Raw genomic sequence first — 11,951 nt, forward strand, 5'->3', positions numbered from 1 at the left:
ACCACCTACTATTTTGGCTTTCTAAACTTGTCGTCCATTTTGGCAATCGATGCCAATGGGGGAGAAGTTTAGAGAGTTTACTTTGGATATGTCTAGAGGGTTTTGCTTTTATTGCGTAAGCATTTACATCTTGCACACACGCATTATTACCTTGTATGTGTGCGCTCGATTATGCTTATCTCCTTATATAAACTCTCTTAAAGTGGTTGTCTTCAATTACCAAAATGGGGGAGATTGTTAGAGCATATATCTCCATATGTGGTTTTGGTAATTGATGACAACTCCTATGGACTAATGGTTGCTTTAAGTTATATTTATAGGATTTGTCCATAGGCACTTCTTGAAGTCCATCTATTGGGTTCAAGGAGTTTATATGATGACCAAGATGTTATTCAAGGTATTATCCAAAGAATGGTCATAGAAACACTAGGTTGATCAAGATCTCAAAAAAAGAGTAAATCAAGATGATCAACACACAAAGCGTACAAGATGTACCAAGAGGGATCAAGTGATCCCATGGTATGGTAAGCATTGTCCATTACGTGTTTGTGTACTAACCCATGGTCTTTGTGAGACTCCTATGTGGGGGTTTAGGTGTGCTTCCACTGGGCTTGCGTCAAAAGGAAGATCTCATGCAACCCATGAAGGATGACGTCAAGTGGTGATCGTCATCAAGATTGTGGTGTGCAAGTTCAAGCGGATCAGCACGAATATATCATTGAAACTATTGTCAGTGATCATGTGCTCACAAGGACAACCTCATGTGCTAACAAGGACAAGATCAAGATAAGCATTCCTGAGCACTACATGCTTGATTCTTGTGGATGTTCTCATGGTGGATAGGACAAGATCAAGATAAGCATTCTTGAGAACTTCATGCTTGATTCTTGTGGATGTTCACATGGTGGACAAATGAAGCTGAATACATAAGCTAGGCTTTCCGCATTGTGTATGGAAAAGCTACTTGAAGACTTCATCATGTCTTGCTTTCAACTTGAGCCAAGAAGGAACAACAACATCAAGCTCAGGTGAAAGGGCTAACTCAAAGGTATCAGTTCCTTTGACGTTAGTTGTGCGGAGTGATGATCAGCGAATAAAAGTATACACTCAAGTATGGATCATCAGTACTCTTTTATGATTCTTGAGTCCTTAGGGATCCCGCACTATTAAGAGGGGATCATAGGTTTTGCGATGAACTTGCTCAAACTACATCTTCACTTTCTATTCAGACCACATCTCCACTGCTCTGCTGTTATCTGAAAACAGAACCAGTGCCTCGGACATCCGGCCTCCTCCGGACGTCCGAGGACCGGACGACCGACTAGTTCGGAAATCTGGAATCCTATACCAGAGAATTCAGAGCCATATAACTCGGACTTCCGGCTCCCTCCGGACGTCCGAGGCCCGGATGTCCGGCCAAGTCCCGGAAATCCGGTAGCCTGCACCAGTAGAAATTGAGTTCTATATCTCGGAAATCCGGCTCCCTCCGGACGTCCGAGCACCGGACGTCCGACACCCATCGGAAATCCGGAACCTACCACCAGTAGAAATTGTGCTGTATAACACGGACTTCCGGGCCACTCCGGACGTCCGTATGCTGATGAATTCAAATATGTTCAGGCACATCTACAGGCCTCGGACGACCGACCCCTGTCGGACGTCCGACAGCTGACGAATTCAGATGAGTTCCAGTCATGCCTACAGGTACTGGATAAGCTTCGGGGGCATAAACTCTATGCGAAGTATTCCAAATGTGAGTTCTGGCTAGACGAAGTGACTTACCTTGGTCATGTGATTTCCAAGGATGGTATTGCAGTCAACCCCGAACGAATTCAAGCTATTCTTGACTGGACTCCCCCGAAGAATGTCAAGCAAGTCAGAAGTTTTCTCAGACTCGCCAGCTATTGCCGTCGATTCGTCGAGAACTTCTCCAAGATTGCGAAGCCCTTAACCAATCTGCTTCACAAAGGTGTTAAGTATGAGTGGACTGATAAATGTCAGGAAAGTTTCCAGGCGCTCAAGGACAAACTGACGTCTGCTCCAGTACTTGCTCCTCCAGATACGAAAAGGGATTTCGTCATATACTGTGACGCTTCTCGTCAAGCAATAGGTTGTGTCCTGATGCAGGATCGCAAGGTGATTGCTTATGCTTCACGTCAACTGCGTGCTCATGAAGAGAACTACCCCGTTCATGATCTCGAGCTTGCCGCAGTTATTCATGCACTAAAAGAATGGCGACAATACCTTGTCAGTAATCGCTATGAAATCTACACCGACCATCAAAGTCTGAAGTACTTGTTCACTCAACCGGAGCTGAATCTATGTCAACAAAGATGGATGGAGCGTATAGCAGATTTTGACTGTAGTATATCATATACCCCTGACAAGGCTAACGTAATGGCTGATGCCTTGAGTCGCAAGTCATACTGCAACCACCTCCAGGTTCATAAGGTTCACGATCGTCTGCAAGAGGAATTCCGTAAGCTGAACCTCCACATTGTTCCTCAGGGTTACCTTGTTCCCCCTCCTGAAGAGTGTCAAAAGATGAACCTTCATGTTGTTAATCAGGGTTCCCTCGGTAACCTAGTGGTTGGACCAGATCTTGTGAGCTCCATAAAGAATCTGCAAGGCTTTGACGATGATGTCGACAGGATTAAGAGCTATATTGCAAAGGGTAAACCCTCCTTTTTCACTGTTGATGAAGATGGCGCCTTGTATTTCAAGGGTCGCCTATTCGTCCCAAATAAGAAGGAAAATCTCAGGATGACTGGGAAGGTGATGGAAGAGGCTCATGACACCCCATTGTCTATTCACCCGGGTAGTACCAAGATGTACCAAGACATCCGACAAAGATTCTGGTGGCCCAATATGAAACAAGACATTGCATGCTATGTGGCAGAATGTGATATATGCCGGCGTATCAAAGCAGAACACCAAAAGCCTGCTGGAACTCTGCAACCTATCTCTATTCCTGAGTGGAAATGGGACCATGTTGAAATGGACTTTGTCACTGGTTTCCCGAGATCTCAGAAAGGTAATGATGCTATTCTTGTCGTCATTGATCGACTGTCCAAAGCTGCACATTTCCTGGCCGTCAAAGAAACGGTTAATGCTAGTCAGCTGGCAGATCTTTATATGTCAAGAGTTGTTTCACTTCACGGTATTCTGTTCGTAATCAGTTTGGACCATGGCAGCTTGTTCACTTCAAAATTATGGGAAAGTTTTCAGAAGGCTATGGAGACTCATCTGTCGTTCAACACTGCATTTCATCCTCAATCCCAGGGACAAGTTGAACGAGTCCACCAAATTCTCGAGGACATTCTTCGAGCTTGTGTCATTTCTTTCAGTAAGAAATGGGAGGAATCTCTCCCGTATGCCGAGTTCTCTTACAGCAATAGCTATCAAGCTAGTTTGAAGATGGCCCCTTTCGAAGTATTGTATGGACAAAGGTGTCGAACTCCTCTGAATTGGTCAGAAACTGGGGAACGATCACTCTTCGGTCCGGATATCGTTCAACATGCCAAAGATCAAGTCCGCATTATTCATGAGAATCTGAAGGCTGCTTAGTCTCGTCAGAAGAGTCAGTATGACCGTCATCATCAAGATATGGTCTATCAACCTGGCGAAAAGGCTTATCTTCGTGTCACACCAATGAGAGGTGCACACCATTTCGGAATCAAGGGCAAGTTAGCTCCTCGTTATATTGGTCCTTTCACTGTTCTCGAAAGGCGTGGAAGAGTGGCTTATCAATTGGAACTGTCGGCGAACCTTTCTCAGGTTCACGATGTCTTCCATGTTTCTCAGCTCTGTCGCTGCTTCAAGGACCCTATTTGAGCACTGGATCATGGTATGCTTGAGCTGCAACAAGACCTCTCTTATAAAGAGCTTACGGTCCGCATTCGCGTCCAAGCTGAACGTAAACTCGTCGCAAAGTCACCAAGTTCCTCAAGGTGCAGTGGTCAAATCACTCTGAAGATGAAGCCACTTGGGAACGCAAGGATCATCTTCGTGATGAATACCCCGGGCTCTTTCCCTCTACCTCTTAATTCCCGGGACGAGAATTCTTGTTAGTAGGGGAGAATTGTGACATCCTCGACTTTTGCTACAGTAATGATTGTAATTAAGCGACAGTGATCCCGCGCTAATGCTGCCACGTCATCTCTAATGATATCAACGATCTCGTGTTGGTTGAAACCACATCAAAATTCGATGCTTTAAGATGAAGTCAAAGGAGGAAATAATTCGGTTGATGAAATGAAAATGTCAAGGGAGTTATAAAAATTCCCTAGCGAAGTATAAAAATGAATCGAGCACTTTTGGAATATTTGATAAGCCCAATATATTTAGAGGTGGAGCCTTAACCAAAATAAGTAAAGAGAAATATAGTAAATGTAAAAGAAATAAATAAAAGAAAGAAGTAAAATTATATAAAATAAATTATAAGAGATAGTAAATAAAATTAGGTACTAAAAAGAATTAGAAATAATAGAAAAAGAAAAAAAAAGAAAAAAAAGGAAAAGTAACCCCCCACCCCCTAGCCCAACTCGGCCTAGAGGCCTAGCCGGCCAGGCCACACTCACCGCAACGAGCAACCCTAGCGAACCTCCTGGTTCCCCCCCATCGATCCCAGCCGCCGCCAGGGGCTCTCGCTCCGTCTCTCGTCACCTGCCCTCGTGGGGGCCCCCACCCCCCCCCCCCCCACCGACACCATATCCTCTCGGCCCCCTGCCCACGATCTCCTACCCCCCACCGAGAGGCTCCCACCTCCTCCTCTCGTTACCCACCCCACCAACACCTCCCACCTCTCCCTCTCGAGCCTCCCTCCCTCGGTCAGATCTTCCCCGCCGGCGAGCCCCCTCCCCCACCGGCCTCTCCCTCCTCTCCCATGGAGACCACGAGGCCCCCAGGAACCCCACGCCCCGAGAGCCCCCTCGGATCCCCCTCCCGAGCCGCCCTACCGGATCCTCCCGCCGGCTGAAGCCCCTGAATCGTCTTCCCCCCCCCGTCGGCCCTTCCTCCCGCTCGGTCCAGGAGGGACCGTGCAGGGAGACCCCCCTTCTCCTCACCAAGCCGGCCATCCGGCCGACCCCGACCTCCAGGAGGTTTTCTCCGGCGACCCACCTCGCCGGATCCGTCATCACCGCCTCTGGGAACGCCTCCACGCCGTCTCCTCCGCTCCTTCTTGCGAACTCCGGCTTCACCGGGCCGTCTCATCAACGTCGGTGAGCCCCTCCTCGGGATCCTCCCACCATCTCGTTCCCCTCGACGTCCCGGTTCCGTTCCAATGACGTGATGTTCGCGTAGGAGAGATTGAAGTTAGTTTTCTTCTCTATTGAGAAGAGCAGAAGCAGAGAAGAAGACTGTGTGTTAAGTTAACACAGAGGGGGAGATGAAAGTTTTTGAGAGAAATAAAAATAAACATTGTATTTGCGTATGTATTTTTGTATGTATGAGATGCACGTATGTATGTATGTATATATGTATTTGGTATATGGCGGTATATGTTAAATGTTTGGTTATATATCTGTGAGTAAAAATACATATTTGGCATAAAGCCACTTACCGGTGGGGCCAACGCACCCCGTTGTCTATGACAGGGAGGCCCCACACCCCTTTTAAAGAAAAGTGAAAATTAAAATATAAAAATAAAAATAATGTTTTTATTCAATAAATAAATAGATATATCAGTTAATTAATTAATTGGATAATTAGAATAATTAGAGTATGGCACGTGGGTCCCCCATTAAATTAATCTGATTAATTAATATTTAATCTAAATTAAAACTTGTGCCTATGACGTTCGGGACCCGCTGGTCAGTTGACCAGTCAATTGTTGATGTTAGCATGAGATCATGCTGATGTCATAATAACATTTTATTAAATTATTTAAATCTGTTTTTAATTCCTAATTATTGAATAAAACTTTAAAAATTAATATTAAATAATCCGTAAGTCAGATCAAAAAATTTCAACATGATAGTTGATGAGCAGAACGAGACGAACCCACGTACACGGTCCATTCATGTGTCACGCGTCCCTAGCATAGCAAACATGGAACATTTCCTTCGTTTCCAGTATGACCGTTAGTAGCCCGAGACCCGGAAAATATCGTCAGATATTCTTCCGACCCGTCTATGACGGATGTTGCTGCGTTAGCTCATGTCTAGCCTGCATCTTGCCATGTCATGCTTTGTGCTGCACCGTTGCTATTATTTATTGTTTCTTCCCCTCTTCTTACCGATAGACCCCGTGACTAACGCTGCTCCCGGGTACACCTACGACCCTGCCGGTCAGTCCTTTGCCGCAGAGCAGCAAGGCAAGCAAACCCCCTTGATCATTCCTATATCGCCAATGTCTTTCTTCCTACTGCTTGCATTAGTATTTTGCTACTGTTGTAGTTAGCTCCTATATCTGATGCATAGCCTATTTTTGATGAACTGCTACTTTCAGTCCTGTACTTTAAATCTGCTTAGTATAGGTGGAGCAGTCATCCCCTCTGACCCCGTAGTCCAGTTGTCCCGCTAGTTTTCAAATCTCGATCTCTGATCGACGAGCCAGACCCGACACAACACATACACCCCCTTCGTTGTACGAGCTACAGAGATACTATCGGGTACCGAGGGTGACACCTCGCTAAGTACTCCTGATGATATCTCTGTAGTATAGCTAGTCGGTCGTGGTTATCGAGGGTGATTCCTCTTTCACCATTCCCGATGACGCCTCTGTCGTGCAACCCCTCAAGTGTGGGACCCTCGAGGGTGATTCCTCTAAGCCCACCTTGACGGCTACATCGTTCGGAATCCAGCGAGGGTGATACCTCAGATCCCCTCCGATGTTACTACCACACCGTTACTCGACCATGTTACTGGGATCATTGGTGATTAGTTGTAAGACGGGTGGATTCCCGCGAGACTGTGTTGTTGGCCTAATTAAAATAATAATGGATTTGGGTATTTGATCTGGGTTGGTCGGAGACCTTTTCGCACTAACCGGCTACGCGGGAAGAATTATGGGTACTCGACGTCGCGGTATCAGCCGAAGCTTTTCAGATGCCAGCAGTGTAGCGGCGCGCGCCCGAGTGGTCCCGAGATGCATCGCGCTTGTGATTAAGGGATGCTAGGACTGACGTCGGCTGCCCTCGCATCGTGCGGGAGCGCGGAGGGGAACTGGGCCCATGAACCCTTTGCGCTTAGGATTTAGACCGGCGGGCTGACCTCTCTGATTAGTCTTAGGTGGGGCTGCGACGTGTCGATATTCCGAGGCCGGGCAGGATCCAGAAAAGTATGTCCGGCCAGAGTGTTATTGAGCATGACGGGACATGTGGTGCACCCCTGCAGGGATGAAAATTAACTATTCGGATAGCCGTGTCCACGGTTACAGGACGACTTGGAGTTGTGCCCCTATCTTATACAACTACAATTGTTACTTAACTGGAATTAGTTTTCCTCGGGATTGCCTCCTCGCAGGGAGTCGAGGGAGGATCTTTAGGCGTGACCTCACTTTAATATTGCTGCAACAATATGACTATTATTGTTTTACCCCTTTTCTACTCTCGTCTATTGCTGCAAGACCCTGAAGATGCTAGTCTTCGATAGGACTAGGCCTTCTCTCTCTATTCTCGCATTGCTGCAGTCAGTCCACATATAACACCCCCCTTCTTTGATAATGATGCATAATTAGAATAGTTCTGATGTAAGACTTGCGAGTACTTCGGATGAGTACTCACCGCTGCTTTGCTCCCCCTTGTCCCCTTGATCCGTTTGCTGCGACCAGATGATGGAGCCCAGGAGATGGAGGTCCCCGCCGACGACGACTGCTACCCCGACGGTGCCTACTACTACGTGGAGGCCGCTGATGATCACGAGTAGTTAGGAGGTTCCCAGGCAGGAGGCCTCGCCTCGTTCGATCGTTGTATCTTTTGTGCTAGCCTTCTCTAAGGCACCCCATGTTGTTTTATGTCTGTACTCAGATATTTGTTGCTTCCGCTGACTCGTGTGTTTATTGAGCTTTCGTATTCTAGCCCTCGAGGCCCCTGGCTTGTAATATGAAGCTGATGTTATTTTATTTGTGTCTAGAGTTGTGTTGTGATATCTTCCCGTGAGTCCTTGGGTTTGATCGTACGCATTTGCGTGTATGGTTAGCGCACGATTAAGCCGAGGGCGTCACAAGTTGGTATCAGAGCCGACTGCCTGTAGGTAGCCCCCTTTCCAACTCCTTGGCCGAAGTTGAGTCTAGTGTTTGAAAAACTTTACTAACACTGATGTTGTGGCTTACGGGCCCACATCTCAATTGGGTGGTATTAGTATCTTTTACTCCTTTCCTATGCTCTGGGCTCTACTCTCTCTTCTATTTTGGGTCAAAGATTTTACTAACTCTAACATTAGGTTCTCGTAAATACTTCCGTCCGAAGAGTCCCCACTCCTGATAATGACTCAATTCGTGGGGAGACTCCGATGATATTCTCCGATGCTTTCTCTCTAGAACTTGTGCCCATCGCTCTTGCGATTTCCCTTCCTTCGTCAACCACTATGGATGACTACATACAAATGTCCTTCATACCTTCTTCTCCAATTACTCTTACTTTACGAGAGGCAATGGATTTTCTTATCGGGGATTCGTCCATCATTAGTTGTCTGGGGTTTCGAGAGTTCTTTGAATTACTAATTGATCTTTCCGAATCCCCTCTAACCTATTGCTTTTGACCTTTTTCACCTGCTTGTGTTAGGGTTAAATCCATATGTCTAGCCGCATTCATTAAATTCCTTTGTGAATTTCCTCTGATCTTATCGATTCTACTTCTGTATGAATGCACACAATCATCTGCACACACTCTTGAATTATCTTCCGGCGCATACGTCCTTCCAGACAGAGCTAGTTCTCGACAAATCAATTGTGGTGGTTGTCCATCTAAATCCATTCAGCTTACTTGTATTTGACCGGAGCATCTGATTATGATACACCAATCTAGAAATCTTAATTCCTTTGGTAGTTAAGTATCGATATTTTTCAGATGTTCTATTAACACGATGCATTGCATCCTATATCCCTCTGATTGAGTACCGTTACTCACATCAGATCATTTGTGGATTGTCAGACTCATTTGAGTTATTATCCGACGGCATCCTTTGCTTTAGAAAATTCTTGTGATTGCTTCCCCTGACACATGATGCCATTGGTAAATTGTGTCTTCTCCCTTTGATAAGTTGTACCATACGAATTGTCAGCCATGCCCTTCAAGCATGTGTTAGTTACTCTTGAAGTTTGTGGTATATGTTCCTAAGATGCCCCGATGGGTTGGACATGTGCCTTCCTTAATCAATATGACCTGAAGAGTTTTCACAAGTCTTGCTCTTTTGGTGTTTTGCCAAATGTTCTTTTAAAGCTACAACTTGATCAAAGGCGAGGAATAAATGGCAGGTGATGCATTGATGAAGTGAGAGTCGACCTTGAACATTGTGTTCATGCCCATGGAAACGACGTTGATCCTATCATAGAAACTTCTCGTATAAATAATCAATTCATTCTGTAGTTCAAATATGGGATCTGTGACCTTGTCCTTTGCAGTCGTGGTTCCGACCATGTTGTCGTACCTTGATTTCATTCTCGGACGAGTTAAAGTACTTGTCTTCTTCAGATCGACACGCCGGTCCAAACCGTAAAGTTGATCTACCTCCGAGTATAATTCCTTGTAGCTCGAGGATATCGCGGAGCTATGGAACTTCTTGTGAGCTCCTCATCAACTATGATATTTTCCTTAATTCCAGTTGCCTCGTGTTTGAGTTGTTGGACACGCGAGTACATCGATATCTGAATCGAATACGCATTGCGATTCAACAATTTTTAGTAATCTTCCTTGTTTACGAGTTTGTACTCGATCTTGTCATTCCAAGCTGTTAAGCCACGTCATCATCGTCATGTTGGAGCTCGATCATGCTATTTATAACCTTCATCCCTCGAACACAATTCCAACTATGCGTTAAGCTTGCATCGAGCTTTCCACCTCATGTTGGTTGTCTTGAAAGGCAATCTCAATTCTAAGCGAGCAGTCTTATCTGTGTTTCCGACAACCTCTTGCTTCATCATTCCCTTGCTTGATGTCGTCGCTAAACGATTACATCTTCATGAAATTTCTCGTCGTGATCACCATCAGCATTCAGAGCTCTTGGAGGGTAACAATTGAATGCATGTTGAGAAATACCTTCCCTTTCCCTCGATTATTTGTATTATCATCGACACCCGTGTTGCTTTCCCTCCAACACAAACGTGTTCATGTTTTGTGTTGTCCTTTGTGTTACTCACTATCCAGCTTATGTTATCTTCTACCTTGGAGTATTACTATCTGGTATGTCAAGAATGTCGTGAAAATTGCACGCGTATTAAGAATTCTTGATATAGTAATACTTCTTGCCGTCACCATTCATTTCTTGGTCCCGTGTTGTTTCTAACCGGTATACCGACAAATGAACTCTGATGTGTGGTTCCCATACTTCTGTCAACCCTATCCCCTTGAGGTTAACAACTGATTGTTTCCTTCTTGGTGTGTTGGGTGTTGACTCATCATTTTAGCATTGGTTGTGCTACTCAACCCGTATTTCCGAGTGCACCCTTCGACCAATGTTTAATTGTCGTTGTTCCCTCGAGCATACGACATTATACCATTTGATTTGACAAATGCTATCTCCTTAATATTATAAATTTTGGAAGTTCAACACTGGTAAAACCTTAAGGGATTGCTGTTGAGCCTATCAGCCACACCCTCAACTCCTCTATGTACCACGATGAAGCTCTTGAAATCATTATCCTTGTGCCTAGCTCATGAAGAATATGTGGATAGTAGGAGTGTATTTCCCAAAGTTCACGTGCACTCTTTCCGCCGTGAATATGGAAAGTTTTGTTTCGTTTCCTCTCGTGAAATACCAAATCATTCACGCATGTGCGAAGTGTTATATGTTTTGAAGATTTGCTATCCTCACTCCATATAATTTCTCTTAGCACGTCAAGCTACTGACTGATTTGATCGAGGAAAAGAAGTTCTTTCATAAGAGCTAATCCATACTTACACATGGAGCCTTGTTATCCTCGATGATGGTGTCCAAATGAGAACCCAGTTACATTTTGACGTACAAATTCTATGTGGGCACGAATGTCTTGACATTGTGTTCATATGTATTAAATCAAACTCTTGATTCAAGAATTGCTTGTGTAGTTCATATCATGAGAACCTTGCGTCTTCATTTTTCTTCTCAGTCATCTTGAGTGTGAGGTGTCCCGGCACCAATCAGATCTAATTCTCTGGCAGATATGATGGTTGGAACATTTCCCAGTAATTATAACTTTGGTCTTTAGGAAAACCGCTACAGTGATGTCTTGTCTGGCACACTGGGTCGGAGGACCTATTGTTATAAATCCTTCCATATGTAAGGTTCGCCATTCTACCATGAGGAAATTGTATGACTTAGCTTTATAAGTTGTCCCTCCTGGTTCCTCTTGTATACCCATAAGTCCAACCTTTATCTGATGACCATGTCGATACTACCCCAAAGCACGGATGTGGTAATTTAAATTTCAACAGGAACATTGGAAGCGCGATGCTAAATTGTTCCTGATCAATTATCCAAACCGCATGGTATGGATAAACATGTTGATTCTTCTTGTCTCTTTACCAAGATGGTTATGTGCTGGATGACCTATCATGTATACCATACTCTATGATTTCCTTGGGAATGGTATACTCTAATACTTGTGTGTGTGTGAACACATTTTCCCTCCCATTGGTCTGTTTGATTTTTATTGTGGCATAACTTATCTAAGTAGTGTTAATTCCCTGCTTAGGTAAAATTCTTGGTTTACGACTCTGTCGGTAAGACCCTGCTACTATTATGGATAACATTCCGGTAGCCACCGGTGGACGAGAGCCTTGCCTATTGGTCCGCGTCGTTTCAACGAGCAGG

The sequence above is a fragment of the Hordeum vulgare genome, chromosome 3H (assembly GCF_904849725.1).
Source record: "Hordeum vulgare subsp. vulgare chromosome 3H, MorexV3_pseudomolecules_assembly, whole genome shotgun sequence".
NCBI classification, from domain to species: domain Eukaryota; kingdom Viridiplantae; phylum Streptophyta; class Magnoliopsida; order Poales; family Poaceae; genus Hordeum; species Hordeum vulgare.